Consider the following 19928-nt stretch of genomic DNA (forward strand, 5'->3'; position numbering starts at 1 on the left):
AAGTGTTCTGGGAGCTGGGCGGTTTAGTTTATCTCCGATCACCAAGTCGTATCTAAGGTTTATCCTATTTACTGGATGAGTGCACAACATCTCCATCACAATATAACCATACTGGATGGTAACAATTGACCGAGCTATTAGTCAAACCCTCAGGTTGTTGCTATGGAACCAGAGATATTGCTAGTGAGGAAACTGATAATCTACCGATTTTATGGTGTTAAAAAAAAAAAAGCTACTGTCGAATTAATTGCCTCCATGTTGTCCATTGTTTCCTGCTACTGTACACCTGGTTGGACATATCCTTCCATTTTTTCTACGTACAACACACTTAACTGCCAACTGCAATGTTTTTTGTTCCTTCTTCCTGATTTTTACAATGTGCTGTACATCTCAACTGTGGCTTTTAACAGTAGCATAAACAACCAGCCCATCCAGATCAATGCCACTGAGATATTCTGCCTTTAATGTATACATTCACAGTCCAACAACAAATAAGTACATATAAAAAGGTATATGTATATGCATGACCCCACATAAGTGTGTGTACACAGGGGGCTTGGAGGTCCCCTTTTGTAAGAGACACAGATAGGTAATATTTAATTTCCTGAGCTCATGTGGCAAGCAGGTAGTAATTGGTGTGCGTGTTAATCCTGGGATAACAAGTGTTTTCCAAGGAGAGTCAATGATCATCTTACAAGGTCAGTTTAGCCCTGCACGCTGCATGCATAATGGAGAATGCAAAGGCTAATAGGAACATAATCACATAACACACAGGCACATGCATACTCACACACACACACACACACGCAAAACTTGTGTTTTGTTGTACTTATTCAAGAACCAAAGGTGATGTGCCAGGGAAAAAAAGATACAGATTGATCTTTAACTGCTTCCTCTGGAAGGCTTTTCAATCGAACAGGGCCACCCTGCGGTCTAACCGACGCTTTACCGTCGTCTTAGCAGGGAACCCTTCTCCTTCTCCTCCAGCCAATGGGATTACAGCTAGGAGGTGGCGACGGCGGCAACCACGCACCATGACCCGTCCGTTTTTTTATGACTTCATTATTTTTCCCTCCCTGCCACGCTCGTTTTCATTTGCCAGAGCAGGGGCATAATGACTGCGCTATAAAAACGCTGCCTTAACGTTTGCATACTGTTCTCATTTGGTCCGGCCCTCAACCCTTCAGCTAGCATATGGCAGGTAATCAGGTCTGCAATCAGGGCTGCACGTTACACAGGGCCCCGCTTTCAGCACAGGGGCTATTACCCATCTGTCTCATGACACACATACACACACACACACACACACACACACACACACACACACACACACACACACAGATACACATGTGTATCCGTGCAAGCACACAAAATGCAGAAGTAGATACTTGTACACAAATTCATTCTCCACACAGATGCAAACATTCTCATGCACACACAGATGCATACATAACTACGACATCACCTAACCTCACAGAAAATCCCCATATAAGCGACTCAGGCTAATGACATTTTCTATGAAATGTGCAGCGACTGTAAGTCCTGTGGCTTACCACATGTATCATTATTAACAAAAGAAAAAGACCTGGGATTTTTGCAGCTGCGTGTGACAAATGCATCTGCTAGAATATGGAGCTTATTTAAGAAAGTTAGCCATATAACCAAACCTCTTTGCCCCTGACCTCTGCATAACCTGGAACAATTATTTCACACACATCAAGGCGCAGACATTTTTCAACGGCTCAAGCATATGGTTCCATCATCAGGTATGAAGTACATGCAAAAGCCTGTAAAAAAGATCTGTCTAGGACCCCTATTGGTAGGTATGACCCGCCATCTTTCATAAAGACGTATTTTTTCTTCCTTTCAAAGCTTTGTGTAACTAAGGCTTGATGATTGCTAAATTACACCTTGTAGTCTTTGATATTGTTTAACAGTGTGGGTTGGCCTCACTATGTTGTTAGACCCCCCTGGATGGCAGGACCCAGGGTTTCCCAGCAGACCATTGCACTGTGGCAGGGTGGCTGGTGTTGTTCGCTTAATTGTATGCTCATATTATACATGTATGTGTATGTATGTATGTATGTATGTAGTTGTGTTTTCTTGTTTTTTGCCTTATTGCTTTAACTCCTAGTTTGGCTTGTCCGTTGAGCATTTATCTTCTTCGATCATCGTCCTGAGTGGCCTGCATTTGCTCTGTCTGTCAAAGCAGTTTGCAAGGCCTTCTTTTAAAGGTACTCTATAAATTAAGTTCTATTATTATTATCATTATTATAGATGTGTGCAACCAGGTTCAACTAAAGAAAAAGGGTTAGATCCTTGCTTTTGAACAGTGTTTTTGTGTAGACATAAATGGTACTGTTTACACACTTGCCTGAATACTGCACTGTGTGTCCCCGGAGGACTGAAAATTATACCAACCAGGGGGAAGATCGGAGCCAAACCATCCCTGGCAAACAAATTTGGGTGAACCGATGTGTTTTTTTCAGGGCCAATACAGATTACTGAGAAGACCAGTAACCGATATGCATTTTCGGTGCAAATTAAAGTTTCACATACCAGAAATTTAGCATATGTTTAAACTTTAACACTGATTAAATCGTCCCACTCACATTTAAATCATTCCCACACCCATTGATGGATATTATTGTTAGCTCAGCAAAACAACCTAGGTTCTAGGTGAGAAAAGGGTTTGTGTCTGTTTTGACCACAGCAACACGATAAATAACCAATAACCAAATGGAGAAAACTGTCTCAAAGAAGGCTGTTCATTTAAACATTTAAATATTTGTGGAAATATTTAATGTTTAAAGGAACAGTGAAGGAAATGAATCACCATTCAAACAACCACAAGCAGTTGTTACTACAACACAGATGCACAGATTACTGCTCTGTACAGCATAATAAAACATCTATGACCACAGTAACTATACTGAAAACTGAACACTACAGTAACTCGAGCATCACACATCAAACGTGTGTGTGTGTGTGTGACAGAAAGAGAGAGGCAAGATGGCAGACGTTAGCGCCTCAAAATGTATTTCATTGTTCTTAAGTTTGCCTTTTTGTTGACAGCACAAAGAAAGAGAGGAGGAGAGAGAGACAGACGGCACATATTGATAACGCAAATTCTTTTTGCCCACATTGCAGTGGACTCCACGTTGCTAAGCACTTCTTTGATAAAGGCTCCAGTTACTATTTGTGGATTCTACCTAAACTCCTCTTACATTTATTTGTGTCCTAAGTGTTCTGTTCAAATTGTCATGTTCGAGGTGCATAGATACAATATGTCTGTATGTGATTGTCAGTGCAAAGAGGGAGGGAGAGAAAGATGGAGAGAAAGAGCAAGATGAGATAGTGGGCAGATAGGGGAGATTGTTATATTGCAAAAAAACCAAGATGTTCAGCTGAGGAAAAAAACAAAAAAACAAAAAACACTTCATCCACAATAGAATTTGATATCTCAGGGCTGAGCAACCCTAAGACCTGATCCTAGAATGGCCCCATGGATAAGCTGTCACCGTTAAAGGTGATAAGTTGTCACAGTTCAATTTGACGATAATATCAATTGGTTAGAGTCATTTTTAAATTCTCTTGCTCCAGCCTCTTAAATGGGAACATTTTCTAGTGTCTTTACTCCTCTATGACAGTAAACTGGATAAAAAAAGACATTTAGTTTGGAAAACACTGATGGACATTTTTCACCATTTTCTCAAATTGTGTGGACCAAACAACTAATTGATGAATAAAGAAAACAGAAATTGAGTAGCCCATCGACTTCAGTTGTTGGAGTGTGTGTCAATGAAACACTAGCTGACAGTTATGAAGCTCTAAATCATTCTAGATCAGTATGAAGAAGAACTCAGGGATCCATTTTTGTTTGTGGCGCATCATCAGAAATAAAGATATTGGAGCAGATGTATATATCAGGCATGGCTTCATGTGGAATGTGGGAGAAAAATGAAAAGAAGTATGTTATGACAGTGGACTTAATGTGACTGGCATACTACTGTGCAGTCCAAAGGTCGCAGTTACAGACAGGACGGTCAAACCATGAAGGGCCTGTTTCTATTGGCAGGAGAGAATGGAACTTCCGAACCTCCAGCCAAAGACAAAAGAGACATTTCAAGTCAGAGTAAAATACTACGGAGGCAATTCTGAGGGCGGCCAAGACAAAAGATAAAACATGGTTGTCAGTAAATACAGCGGTGATGACAGGACGAACCCAATCTGGCAACGGGGATGGAAACCATTATTTCCAACCGGACTGGAGCTTTGAAGATTGGAGGAATCTTGTGGTGGGATATCCACCCCCCAACCAGGCACCCCGACAGAATCCACCAGTACTCTCTCATTTGTACAGATGTCCAGCCAAATAGTGCGTGTGACTGTGTGTGCTCTCGTGTGTGTCTATCCCATTCTTCCTGTGTGCGCACAAATCCGCTATGTACACACACATTCTCTACCTCAGCTCCCATGTTTCATCCTCTCCGCTCTCACCATGTTGTGTTTGTCGAGCTCTCAGGCCTAAATCCATTATTACCTACTGAAATGACAACTCATTTCCACAAATGTAATCCCTTCCCTTGCCTGCATGAGGCTGTAAAGTAAACACACTCCTCTCTCTAGAAAGCACAGAGCACGGAGGGTAGGGACTACTTCAAATTTGCAAAGGGAACTCAGAGTGGTGAACGCCAGACCCGAGGAGTGAAGATGATAAAGACTGAGAGCATTTGAAGGGATTTATTCCAAAGCACAGTCTGTAAAGATACTATATATATATATATATATATATATATATATATATATATATATATATATATATATATATATATATATATATATATATATATATATATATATATATATATATATGACTGAGTACTGCCCAAATTTAGTCACAGGAAGTCATCCCTCTGGCAGGTTGAGAACAGTGGAAAAAGTGCAGAACCCATGACCATACATGACATTACATGATGTTACGGAACATTACATGATTTGATGAGTAGAGAGGGATTATGTACGTGAAGTACTCAGAGGACGGGGCGATCGAGGGTTTGTCATATAGTAGTGGAGTTCATAAAACAGCATCACATTTACGTCGAATATGTTTCGCAAAATTACAGAGCTTTTAAGCTAAAAGATAAATTTGAGGCTGGCGTCAAATCGTATCCACTGAAACTGTTTTTGGAAAAAAAAAGAAGCTGTAATTAAAATCACACATCCTCACTGCCTCAACTGAAACGCACACATCTACACATTCACTACGCACACACAAACACACACACACGGTTCCATCTTCCTCACCAAGATAAACAACAATAATAAAGTGTCCTCCATCAGCCTGCCCACCAATCAATCCCTCACCCTCAGCCACATCATATGTGACTGGTTTAATCGCAGGCCAATCACTGCCGGGTCACAATTAATAAAAGCCACAACAGCCACAAATAATAAGTCCAAATTGCTGCCTTAATCGAATGATGCAAACATCGGTGAGTTACAAAAGTTCACTGCCACCACTGACAATTTCCTAATTGTATTCACTCATTCATGGCAATTTTATTAACATGGAGCGGATGTCTTCTGCCCTTCCACTGTCACAGCACCAGGGATCTAATTTCATTATTTTCCACAAGATTTGCTTGACTACTGCCGTCATGCTAGTGGCGCGCCACGGCCAGATGTTTATGCTGTTTAAATGAGGAAGCGAAGCCTGTTGGGTAAACATAATTAAAGAAAGTTGAAGCTTTCTTTTTCTTTTCTTTTCTTTTTTTTTTGCCCCTTACTTCTCCTCTCCCTTGGTCTACCTACATCCTCTCCTACGACTCTCTCTCCCTTTCTTGACTTTACTTCATTAGACGAATTTCAATTAACATCAGACCTGCGTGTTTTTCCTGGAGGAGGAGGACAAGGCCTGCACGGAGAGCTGGGCACGCAGAGAAGTGTGAAGCGGTGGACAGTGATAGCACACACACACAGGATGCACAGATGCTGTAACCTACACTTAACATGCAGATATGCAGAGTTTGTTCACAAACACAGACACGTTTCTTAGTCCCAGCTCGACAAATACAGCAGCTTGGTCAGTGGCCCTGAGACTGAATTCAATTCAAAAAATTATTTGTCCCCATGGGGCAATTAATTATGATGCTCCATCCACCGCTCTAGCGTCAGTTTTGCTGGTAAAGGTTCCATGGTCAAGTTTAATAGCAGTCAATTAGTTAATGCTTGCCGAAAACCAGTTTACATTTTGTGAAATACTATGCCATTTTAGACTGTTACTGTTATTAATGTTAATTATCAAACTGTCGCGGTTTGGTTAGGTTTGGTCCCAAAAACAACATGGTTAGGTTTAGGAAAAGATCATTATTTCAGTTAAAACAACAGTTTTCAGTGTTGTAACTTACATTTCCACTTAGCAGACGCTTCTGTCCAAAGCGTGCTTATGGTAATTCATACACACATTCATACTCTGATGGCGGTGGCTGCCATGCAAGGTGTCAACCAGCACATCAGGTGCAATTTGGGGTTCAGTGTCTTACCCAAGGACACTTTGACATACAGACCAGTGGACTCGAATCAGCGACCTTCCCATAACAAGACGCTGGCTCTACCCCTGAGCCACAGTCCCCCAACATACTGACCTGATGGTACACAGGTACAAATGCAGCCAGTATGAAATGTAATTTACTGACAGTTCTCACTCTTTATAATACTGCACTCCAGTAATTCCTCAACAGGTGACACTAGAGAGGTACGTACATTGTCAAACTCAGGCCAACGATCAGGCTGCTGTGCATAATGCCATGGGAGTGAAAAGAGGTTGCAAATGCACACATACTGTACATCAGTGGACAAGTGGGGAGAAGAGCAGACTAGAAAAAGGAAGTAGCTAAAGTTTTTCCTTCTCAGGACCAGTTTTTTAAGGTGCATCTGTGAAAAGTGTGTGCGCATATGTGTGTGTGTGTGTGTGTGTGTGTACCATGCTCTTGAATCATTCACAGCTCAATCCTACCTATGGGGCTGATGAATCCAAACACTGTTGACCTGTTGGCCTCCTCGGCGTGTGTGTGTTTATTAAAATCATCACCCAGCGCAGCCCAATCACACAGGCATTACTGTCCACGCCTGTCGCATGCTAAATAAGAGGAGAGACAGAGTAACAGAGAGAGAGAGAGAGAGAGAGAGAGAGAGACTGAGGGTAAATTAAATCACTCATGTCACGGTGCTAATAGGCCAGCCTCGCTCTCCATGTAATTCCAGAGGCCGGCGCTGCAAAAAAATAAATAAAATAAAATAAGCAAGAACAATCTATTAGGGCCAATATCACAGTGTGTTACAAGAGGTCATTACAAGATTATGTAAACCAAGAGAGAGTATTTCCATGCAGCGGTCATTTACATGTGATTATTGCATCAGAGTTATGCGGTGATCGCGCAAGGGGGGTCGGCTCAACTCAGCTCGACTCGGGGCACGCACACATTGAATTATGTCATGGGTGTACACTATAAGAGGGGACCTGATCTTATCAAAACAAAAGCAAATCTCACAGCAGCCCCCTGTTTTGCAGCGCGGTTGTTTAGAGAGGCTGATTTATCAGCCGATGCCCCCATTCGGCGGGCGCGGTTCGGTGGGACGCCTCGCTCATAAAGCCCTCATTCTAATCACCAGGAGCAGAAGCATTCATTTACTGGCTTTGATAGAAAACAGCCCCATTCTCTGCGTGCACTGCTTGCCCCACGCAGCCGGCTTGATGGCTGAAATATGCTTTGCGGCTCCAGCCATACAAGCCGCTTTTTAAGTATGCAGCGCGCGGCACATTCGATACCCTTTAGTGCACACGAACTGAGTAGCTGTCAAAAATACAACAGGCATCTCAAGTAATTATGCAGATTTATGCAAAACATTAACAAGAAGAATTAAAGGCACAAATGAGGTGGCTACACTTGAATTGTTAAGATTATGAATAATTACCATGAATCTTTTTGCTCTTAATATAACTTGTTTTTGATAAACAAAGCCTTAATTATCGGAATACTTTGGAGGATTCTGGTGACCTTCATTAATCTTAGACAACAAGACTCCGGTGAGACTTGAGATGAGGCCTATGCACGGGCACTCTTACACACATGCACAGACGTGCACGTGCCCGCACACACACGTCCGTATAGGGGTAAACATGCACGCATGGCGGCGCATATGCTAACTAGCCACTTCAGCCCAGAGCGAGGAGACAGACAGGTACATCCCCTAGTTAAGCCAAGAGAGCTCCACACACTCCCTGGTGTGTCCAGGTACACTAAGCCAGGAGGACAGATGCACAAACACACACACACACACACACTGACACCGGCGTACACACAGCAGGTGACTCAGATACTCCGTTGAGAATTGGCAGCACCAGGTTCTTCACTAATTACAATTACATCTCACTTCCCTCCCCTTTCCACTTTCCTCCAACTTTGGACATGAATATTCCAGCGGAGCTATTGTGCATTGGACACGCTGCTCAATATGTCCCATAATTAAACACATGATGTGCAAGATGAAAATACTAAGGGCACTCCGCTCAGAGCTTTCAGTGGCAGAAGGGAAAAATTAGATTCAGCTTTTTTTGTTTCACCCAAAAACAACAAAGTGGAGTGAAAACAGAACTCAGCTGTTGTTTTTACCTCACTGCACAGCAGCAAAAACCTTGGCAATTCTTTTTCTATTGATATATATATATATATATATATATATATATATATATATATATATATATATATATATATATATTCTAATAAAATCCTCAGTGTATTTCATACTATTTGAAATCAATTAATTTGTGTGTCAGTTGTACAGATATGGAGGGGTGATTGGTGTTAACTGTGTGAGCCAGGATTATCCAGGAGAGGGAACTCCTCCAGGGAAAAACAAATTACATGGTGAAAACTCAACATCTATATCTGCATCATGTACGCATATGCACTTCATTTTTATGAAATAATAATAATAATAATAATAATAATAATAATAATAATAATAATGAAATAGCTTTTATGATAAGAAAAAAATGTCATTACAAACTGAGACAAGTATGTAATTTCGTACTTATGGTACTAATGACAAGGAGGGGTTGGGTAGGAACACATTACATGTAATGTACATGAGTGAAAAAGTTTTTTTAAGAAACAGCTCATTTTCATGTGCCCCTTTTTTTACTCTAATTGTACTTATTTACGCAAGTATATTTTTAGACAATAATCTGCCGTTTACTTGATTTGCTGCTAGATTTGCCCTTCATACATTTGTCGACTTGGAATGGAACTCAATTATCTTCCTACAGGAATCCCTCACCTTTTAGGAGGTTAGAAGAGGAGTTTTTAAAATAAAAAAAAACACAGTGTGAGTTGCACATACTATAAGTGAGTTTGTAATGTTACCTTCAGAATTGCAGTTAAATCAATGTAAATAAACATGCACATTAAACAATTTATTATCCAAGCACCGTTTTACTTTTGAGTAGATTCTCTCGAGAAATTTCTTCACAGGAGTAATTACACTTACCTGATATTACTTGAGTAGGTTATAGATTTTCAGTACTCTACCCACCACTGTTTGTGACGCTTTGCTTTGACTGGTCAGCTAATGATTACCTTGTTAGCTAATATTATCCAGTTTCAGTGGAAAGTAGCTAAAGGCTGCTTTAAAAGATGATGTGTTCATGAAAAATTCCCTGATATCATCTTGTGTCTTCATTTTAACCTGTGAAATCTAATGGGTCAGTACTGGCTTTTATTTTACTGCAATAATCACCAAAACATAATCTGGATTATATCCAATATCAACGTCATCGTGATGTAAATTATAAAACCATTATATGGACAGACAGACAGACAGACAGACAGTCAGAGATAGATAGATAGATAGATAGATAGATAGATAGATAGATAGATAGATAGATAGATAGATAGATAGATAGATAGATAGATAGATAGATAGATGTACTAATTTGCATATTTACATAATACGTACATAACATTATCATCCAGCAGTAACCTCAGTGTACCAGCTATCGTCAGAACAGACAGCGCAACTGTATTGCTAATTCTTTTTTAAATATTATGCATAAGCAATACCATTTGATTAAGTCTGATTATTATTATGTGTGTTGATCATAGAAAGTGATGACTTTGCATCCTGTGATGCTTCAACAATTAAGTCTAGTCCCATGGGTGGCAGCCGCCCAGGGATCTTGTCAATCAAATCTGTGTTGATTGTTTGTGTTGAGCTGTTGTTGTTTCTCTCTTGCTGTCTGATCATCACTCCAAACTACTTTGGTGAGAGCAGGTCAAGATCTTTTTTCTATTGTGTTAAGCGAACATGGTGACCTCAGCTTTACATCTTTCATGGAGAGAACTGAGCGATTCCCAAACTCCCTCTAAACGGGCTCTTTACAAGACCCCCATGGTCAAGAAACGGCCCTGCAGTGACTCATAGAAGACACTAATGGAGGGTTTAGTGACAAATGTCTAGTTTAAGATGGGCCTTGCAGTACTTACTGCTAATAGACTACTCTTCCATTTCAGGATGTGGCCTGGAAGTTTGCAATATGGCACTGTGAACTCAGGAAACAAAGAACAAAAGGACTGGCTTGCTTTGCAAATTAAATATAAATGAATTGATATGTTTTGTTTTGTTAACTGAAAAGCAAGTCTGCAATGAATTTGAAGCTGCTGGAGGACAGGTGTCAGCATCCACATTCAAGTGTGTTTTGCATCAACATGAGCTTAGAGGCTGCCATGCAAAAAAGAAGCCCTTGCTCCAGACGTGGCACCTTAAAGTTCAACTGAAGTTTGCTGCTGATCACATGGACAAAGACAAAACCTTCTGGAGGAAAGCTCTGTGGTCAGATGAAACAAAAAAATAGCTGTTTGTCCAGAATGAGCAGCAATATGTTTGGAGGCAATGGTTAGGCCTTTAACCCCAAGCAGAACACCAAACCTACTGTCAAGCATGCGGATGGTCATGCTGTAGGAATGTTTTGCTGCCAGTGGATCTGGTGCTCTTAAGAAAGTAAATGGAACATTGAAGGATCAGGATTAACTCCAAATGCTTAAGAAGAAACCTATAATCATCAGCCAGAAGGTTGGGTCTTGGGCGCAGTTGGGTGTCCCAACATGGCAGTGATTCCAAACACACATCAAAAGTGGTAAAGAACGGCTAAATCTGGTTATAATTGAGGTTTTGGAAAAGCCTTCCTAAAGTCCTGACTTGAACCCCATTAAGAACATGTGGACTGTGCTTAAGAAACAAGTCAGTGCCTGGAAGCCAACAAATTTACATTAAATTCACCAATTTAAGAGGAGTGGTCAAAACGTCAGCTGGACTCTTCCAGAAGCCCATGGATGGCTATCAAAAGCACCTGATTGAGGTTACAATGGCCAAAAAGGAGATTTAACCAATTATTATAATCATTACATTATGAAATTATGTATATATTTGTTTTTATTATTTTATCATGTTTTCAGAAAACCCATACTTTAGTTCACTGTCTATCCAAACTTCATGAATGACACAGAAAAATGAGATTTGTAGCAATAGTTGGAAATCAAGATTGCCATGATGCACATGTTCTTTGCAAGTGTATGGAAACCTTTGACCACAACTGTTGGCTACATCATGCCAATGCACAAGGTAACAATACAAAACAAGAAAATAATAATAACAATAACAAGAAATAATTAATGGAAATGCGCTGAATGGAATTACACCTTTATCTGCATCCGGATACACACTCAGAATGGCCAGGGCTTAAACCAGAACTGGGTGAGACTATGAATTGAGAACTGATTCTTTTATAACCCTTTATGGATTCTGTGGGCTACCCAGTGTACTTCCTCGACCCTCATAATTTCACTCTAATTGGTGGTGATTGTTTCCTTCACAATGATAATCAAATGACAGTTTTCTCTCTGTTTATTTTTAACACCACATCACTGATATGTCACAGTAAACATATGGAGGAATCAAAAGCATGTTTGGATAATTTCATCCCACCATATGTTTCCATAGGCACTGCTGCCGGAGTCAAATGACAGCTACACATGCCAGACCCGTGTGACTGCTCCGCTGTCCACGGTAACAGTAACCTGAACGGTAACTCAGGCCTGCTCTATTGATCATGAAAACACAGCATTTCTCACATAGAAGAGAACAAAACAAGCCAATATAGCTTTCAAATGCTTTACTGCCCTCTAGAAAACATCAATGCGGGAATATTGGCCTGGTTTACATAGAAGGCAACAAAAAGAGCAAGGGGGGGGGGGGGGGGGGGGGGGGGGGTCGTTGTTAAGCTGTTAGTCAAGAGAGCCAGATTTACCGTTTCTATTTCTACATTTTCCCTCTGCAGATCGATCGGTTCATTTTCTCCGACATCAATACTGCGGAGCCCAGTACAGTCCGCTCCCCTCCAACTTTCTTTCATCCTGGCTACACTGGAACTGGTGGATGTTAGTGTTAGCCCGATGCTCGAGGTGACGGCTGCCCTCCCCAGCGCGGGATCAGCTCAGGCTCACCTTTCCATGCTGTAACCTCAGCCGCGTGGAGGAAGGGAGGGAGGGAGGGAAAAAGGAAAAAATAGCTGACCTCTCATCAGTGGTTCGGGGCAATGTCTACCTCTTTTGTAGTCAGTTGGTGGAACTTTCCAAGACCTTTTCCCACTTCCTTCTCGGCGGCAGGAAGCTAAATGTTGGCCGGCAACTGCCTTTTCCTGCCCTGGCGTCTAACTATGGAGGTGTCTTGCGGAGGGAGAATGCCTTTTTAAATGCCTAGGGAGGTGCGCAGTGCCCTCGCCAGCAGCTCTCAACAGCTGCCCCCCCCCCCACAAACCCAGGCTTAAACCTTAAAGCAGTGCAGGGTGAGTAAGTTGAAGAAAACTGGCCTGAGTCTCAGTGCTGAGGGGCAGCCCCAACCTCTGTCTCAGCACCCTGACTTCACCTCCCCGGGAGCGCGGTGGTCAAGGCGGTCAACAAGTCAGGCTGTGGACTGGGGGGTGGGGAGTGGGGGGTTTCTTGGCAAGCATCTTTGAGAGTGTGGTTCAAGGTGCTCACAGGAAATCATGCCCCAGGACAGGAGCACTACACTCTGTTCACATGACTTCTGGGCGATGCTTGTGCTCTTTATATATTTGTACTACTGTTGTTTTTTGTTGTTTTTTTTTCTGTGCAGCCTAGGAAGTCAATGTGGTAAATAAGTTTGTATGTGTATTTTTGCTAAAGGTAAGAATTCTTATGGATTCTTATTATTCTTATTTCACTGTATTGTAATAATCCACCTATACTGACATATAGGTACTGATATATACTGACAGATATATACTGATATATATAGATATATAAATATATAGAGATATATAGATATATAGAGATATATAGATTTATATAGTCATGTGCTAAATGTATGCTATAAAAATATAGCTCCTTTCACATATTCGGTGTGGTTTGAGCAAGGGGCGGCACCCAGGAGACTACTGACTTCTCAGCAATAATGACTGTTTTTGCTTTGATGTCAACGCTCCATATATTTGGACATATCCATAATAACAATGAAGGGGTGGCAAGAAATATGCAGGCGAGCAGAGAAAGAATACCAAGCAGCTATATTCCGTGTATGAAGGTTCCACCATGAACATAAAGCTGCCGCATTTTGGATCTGTGTCCAGCAGTGTGATCAGCCACTGTGGGAGTGGAGAAATATTCTGCAGATGTTTTGCAGGACTTTGACTATCAGCAGTTTAAATGCCACTTTCACTATGTCCCAGTATATGTTTGAGAACAAGTTATGTCTTCACACCCATAACTAGCTGTGAACTAACATGTTGCTCCTCACAGACTAAAATCTTTAAAGGGGACCTCTGGTGGCGGTGGTAATTATTACTGCAGCAAATGAGGAAGTGAGAAGTATTATGAAGAATTCGGCATAGAGAGGAGAGGATGAAACAATTATAGGACTTTGACCCATTGAAGCCGCTGTTCATGTCCAGTGTGAGAGCAGAAGTCAACCGTGAATTACTTTATATAACTAACGTAGTTAAGTGACGTCACGTGTGTTATGTAACTGAATGGACATAGGTATCATAGTGATTTTAACTCAGGCCCCAATGTTTTCCTAAACCTAACCAAACTGCAAGTGTACTACAAAGATACACGGCAAAGATCAATTTGGTTTGGGAACTGTGACATCACTGGCAGTTGACCCATTCAGTCTTTTAGGGATAAGGATGTGTTGCTATTCGGCTTAGCAATATGGCCGACAAGTATGCAAATTATAATAACAGCAATAACAATACCATTGGTTTAGATCTGAGAAAAAAAAGACACAACACAAAGACAAGAAATGACACTAGATCCCAGAAAATTCCTAATTTTACCGTTAGAGGCTTGAACCAGGTCACAGCTTTCAAATCAAATAATCTAATGCCAATGGGAAGACTTTTTGTTTTGTTTGATACTTACACATTTCATTAGGCTAAACTATTAAGCTTGGAGTGTAGATTGTTAAAACTATGTAACATGCTGGATTCTTTCCAGTCAACTGTCCTATGATAACCCTCTGCCTTCCCATGTAACACATTGCACAGACTCTGACTCTCTTGCCTTCCTAATTATGACTAAGTGAAGTGTTGTTATTGTGTTGGAGCCCCCCCTGCCCTCACCTGCAGTAACCTGCTCCAACATGGAGTCCAGTACAAACTGCAGGCGCTGCCATTTGGGCTCTGGTGTGCTTGTGTCTAACTACACACTCCTGCACAGCACAACACAACGTGCAAAAAAAAAAAAAAAACACAGTTTGACACATTCGCCAGAATAGTAAGTAAAACTGACACACGGTCATACACCGTAATTTTAGTTTGCATGACAACATCTCACTAGTATTAGCATGTGAAAGAACCAAGACAACAACAGAAGCAGCGTACAGAAGTGAAAAGAAATATCATGCATGAAAAAGGGTGATGTTATTTAATTATTTATTTTTGTAGTTTTAGTCCATGCACATGAGTCTTTTCAACATCATTGCCAGGTCACATCACAGAATAGTCTTGAAGGTGTCTCTTTAGGATTCCCATAAGAAACACATTACAAAACATGTTTTAAACCTACTAAAATATAAGAATAAAAACAAAACTACAGAAAACTGGCTGGCCATCAGAAATTATATGCATCTATATTTAAATACACACATTTTCTCTGTTTTTCTGTCTCCTATGCGCGCACACACAGAATCACGCTTGTTCAGCTTACCCCGCTTCATTTGTGATTTTGCCATTACTGAAGGGTTTATGTGTGACTGTGTGTGACTGTGTGCGTATAAAAAAAAGGTAGACTGCATGCAGTGCATTTGTAAGAGAGGCTCGACCTGACAAATGTATTCGGCTCCCGGTAGCACCGCGGAGCCCCAAAATTCATGTAAAACACCGGTAACTCGCAGTGCTTTTTAAAAAGGGATCGGCTGATACGGGATAATGATGGAGATTTCAGCTTGATTATGGGAGCCCATCCCCATCAAATATTCAATTCCCTGTTTCACACTTGGGCTTTATGAGGGAAAAAAAAAGTGGAAGAAAAAAAATCAGACCAGTGTACCTGGAGCTGCAGGCGTTCAGGCCTGACCAATCTATGGACGAGACACAAGAGAGAAAAGAGACAGGATGTACACGTCAGTGGGGTACGGTTAAGGTTGTGAGAAATATCTGTAAAGATAATGTGAAGCTCTTTAGTTTTGAGTACAAAGGAACAAAAAAATAGCGTACTTTCAGTTTTGGCTTTTTAATCTTATTTTAAAAGGAAATTACAAATTATTTATATTTTGGCTCAGTCAAATTCATAGTCTTTTCATAAGTCGTCTGATTCTGATATCTACCGTAACGGCGGCCCCCAACCTGGAGGTTGTGACCATCCACATGGGGGTTGTAAGATAAAACTGATCATTGGATAAATAGCAGGACAGGAACCAGGAAAAAAATATTTCTGCTACACAAATTTACTCCTTCAATCTCCTGTGTCCTGTTTTCTAATACATTTAAAAAAAAAATTTTAAAAAGCCTCCTTGGCTTTGATCTTAAGGAGTCACTAGCCTAAAGCTTGTGACACTGATGTTGATCACTGAATTTGACTCACTGATGTTTTTTTTTGTTTTTTTAGAAAAAGGGCCACAATCAAACATTTTTAGTAATTCTATGCAGAAGTTAAATCGTGAAACATTATGTTTATAAATAACAGTTAATAATGTTAGGGAAATATGACTTAAATTAAAATGACACGTTTTAAATTAAAGTGAATACAGACACTTTATATCAACATGTGCAGGTTCAGGTTCCTTAGCAGGCAGTCACAAACACGTCTTCATGTTGCAGCAGTATTACCAAGCTAAGCAAAAATAATTTCTAATGATTTCACAGCACTAATAAGCATCTCTTTCCTTTTTCCGTACCTTCAAAATGTCATAATGAAATGACTCTCTGTCGCAGGGTTAAATATCAGATCACAGGATACAGAAGAGAAAAGAAATAAAATCATGTCATTAGTTTTTCTAATAAAATGCAATTACTATCATTATATAATTGTGAACAAATACGATGTCAACATGCTCTGATAAACTTTGAGCATTATCGGACTGCATGTAAATGTCATTTAATACCGATGTTGGTGATATATGAATCAATATATGGAACGTAAAATCAAAAACTCCAAGGCAATTGTAAAATTGAGTGTTGTTTTACTGTAAATATAGACAATCTGACCCAGAGTCTGACAGTTATGTGACAGTTAATTAGCATACATAAATACAAGGGAAAATGATGATTGTGGTTTTTAAACATATGTGTTTTAGCACTCACTGTAAGACACCAAACATTAAGTTTGCATTTTATAAAGCAAGCCAGTACTACGCTATAATGATGAAAAGCATTAAACAGTGAACCACAATTTACGCTGTAACAGAAAACCAATTACAACATCTTGACGGTAAACAAAAGGACAAAGATGCATTGTAGTGATCAGCAATCATGTTTCAATGCTGCTCACCTCAGTATTGCTACTGTGAAATACATTCAGATGTCAGTTAAGGTTTATCATTATACCGTGCTGTATTCACTGTAAAACAGCCTGTTATTGTAAATCATTTCATCTCAAATTAAAAATGCTGTCCTTGTTCCCAGAGAATAATAAATAATAACACAATAGATTTTGCAATTACAACACAGAGTCACAAAAAAATGAATAAAAGTACTGTACATTTTTCAAAACTCACTGGGAATTGGGGGATTTGTTACAAAAACAGCGCTGTGGATTCATTTTTAGCATTTGAGGAGGAAATAAAAGAACACACGGCGCATAGCAAGATTGGCTTAAGGAGTCTGCAAATTTTAAAAGGCGTAAAACTATGGAGACAAGAATGAATCCTAAAATAAGTTCAGGATTCCTTTTTTAATCAGGAGATTACTTTCCCGGTGCTTAAATAGAACATGTATATGTTTTTCTTTTCATTGTGCCATACTGTATTCTAACAACCTGCCTGACTTGGTGGACTTCGCCACCTCCTGCATGTCACTGCCCGTGAAACCACCGTCAGAAGCCGCCAACTTCATTTCAAAGTTTTGAGGTAAATGAAGTTCTGTCCTCCCGCGTGTGGAGCCCAGACACAAAGGTGGTAAATGAAGACAGGAGGGGAGGGGGGGGGGGTGTCGAGGAGAAAAAGTATAGGTCATCAACAAGTCAAGGCGACCATCTCCTTTTATTTCCCCTCCAAGCAATTTAGAGTGACACAAATGTCTGCTTCGGGAACCCATTGGATTCATGTTGATAACCTATGAGATAAATATGCTAAAACATTCGTCTGTGAGAAGGAGAGGGTGAGAGAAAACAGGGGTAGGGTGAGGGAGAGAGAAGGAGGTGCAACAGGCACACACATAATCAGAAGTTGCTGGTAATGTGCAGGCATTCACCCATTGGATGAACATCTTTCACTTTATTAGCATGACAAAGAACACAATCATTTTGGATATGCCTGAATGCCGTTTTCATTAACTTCCCAATGATTTATTAACAAAAGTGTCTGGAATGCTGCGAAAGCTGCAGGCCCCTGCCAAAACCAAAAGAAAAAAAAAATAAAAGAAATTGAACATGAAACAGAGAAAAAATAATGCGAACTAAATACAAAAAAAAAAAAAATGTCATCTTTGGAAATGAATAAAGAGAGAGCACGAGGAGAGGCTAAGAAAGGGGTGAACAAGGGGTTAAAAGGTAGACGGTTTTATAACAGCCGATCCCATTCTAAATGTAAAGTATATCCAGTTAATTATGACATTCATTAGGTTTTAACACAGCACATTCAAACTGAGACTCCCAGCTGGGAAACATTCTCCAGTCGGCTAATAGGGAATTCCATCAGCCATGGAGGAGAATGAGGCTCATATGGTTTTATATGCTGCCTCACAGAGTCTGCATATGTGGAATTTAAAAAGACCATCAGTTGTGGAGAAGTAGTGCTGATGAGTATATCCACTGAAACCTCTGCTCTCATAGGCTACATTTAAATACATACTATTTCCATTAGTGCAATTGTTGTTGCTGCTTAACAATATTATTAGAAAGCATATTCTCATTCATTAGATGATAATGCATTATTTTAGCTGTTTCTGTCAGTGACTGACTGAAGAGGACCCTAACCCTCTACACCAGTGATGGTCCGAATTCGTCCCTTCCAACACAAGTATGTGGACCTTTTGCTCTAATTTACATTGAAACATTTTATATTGAGTATTCATACATCTACCGTAAATAACCAATGTAAATACAAAGAGCATGTAAAATCCTATCAATATGAACTCAACACACTCAGTACTGCCCCTGTGGATAAAAGAGACATAACATGCAAATTGCAGCTATTGTTGCTTGTTCTGCACCATGCCACCTCGTCCACTTCCCATGATGCAACTGGAGACTTTCATTAGAACATAGTTTCATTAGATGCTTGAGTGTAACAGCTGGAGAAGTTCCAAACCAGTCGTGCCAGAATGGTTTGCTCGATCTCTTACCATCAGGAAAGGAGCCGCTAGAGACTGGTTTGGAGAAGGAAGAAATACTTGGCAGGTGACTGGACAAACCATCAGTCTATCAGCGGTCATGGGCTTACAATCAGATTATCAGTGGGGGAGTACCAACAGTGGAGCCATTTGATGAATCGGGAGAAAAGGAAAGCCTTCAGTGACTCTGCAAGGATGTATTGCTCAAGAAATACTCCCCTCTGATATAACTACAGCAGCTACGTTAAACATTTCTCGTAGGACACTTGAACAATTAAACTGAAACCAATTTAAACTTGCAGTGCTAAAAAAGATAAACAGGAACACTGAACTCTAAACAGCAACACAATTAAAAGTAATAAAAGATGAAGTAACTAACATTGACCATCTTGTCTGAATGCAATGTTCTGCTAGGGTTTCTGCCATTGATGTGGATGCCACTTGACACCACACTACCCATCTAAACACTGTTATGGAACAAGTACACTCCTACATGGCAAGATTACTCCTTAATGACAGTGACCCAAAAGATCCACTGCCGACATCCCAGTACCAGATCCCTACAGGACACCCCATAAGTCTTGTGTCCATACACTGATGTACGAAGACGGACTACCAACAAGAAGACACCCAGACTAAATAGGAAGAGGAGTACAATGAGAGATGGGTACAATTTATCAGGACCATCACCCAAAGACAAGATGTGAAATCTCTGAAACAAGAGAAAAGGTGAGTACATCAAAACTATCAGGAAACAACGAACAAATGACACATTGAAAGACATTTAGTGAGAAGCAGGGTGGGATATGACACTCTCTGCCTGATCAATTCTCAAAAACTTCTAAGACCCACTCTTGTC

The 19928-nt window shown here is 40.4% G+C and overlaps 1 protein-coding gene across 10 annotated transcripts in view; it reads right to left on the minus strand.

Annotated features, from left to right (window-relative positions):
• Nucleotides 1-19928, minus strand: part of LOC119033256 — a 165359-nt gene that overhangs the window by 105377 nt on the left and 40054 nt on the right. For 6 of the 10 annotated variants that reach the window (XR_005079208.1, XR_005079206.1, XR_005079207.1 and 3 more), the window contains one exon: nucleotides 7019-7141. The exons of the other annotated variants lie outside the window; for them this stretch is intronic. The gene's annotated coding sequence lies outside the window, so the exon portion shown is untranslated. The remainder of the gene's footprint in view (nucleotides 1-7018; nucleotides 7142-19928) is intronic. 10 annotated transcript variants of the gene reach the window in all.

The sequence above is a fragment of the Acanthopagrus latus genome, chromosome 15 (genome assembly GCF_904848185.1).
Source record: "Acanthopagrus latus isolate v.2019 chromosome 15, fAcaLat1.1, whole genome shotgun sequence".
Taxonomy (NCBI): domain Eukaryota; kingdom Metazoa; phylum Chordata; class Actinopteri; order Spariformes; family Sparidae; genus Acanthopagrus; species Acanthopagrus latus.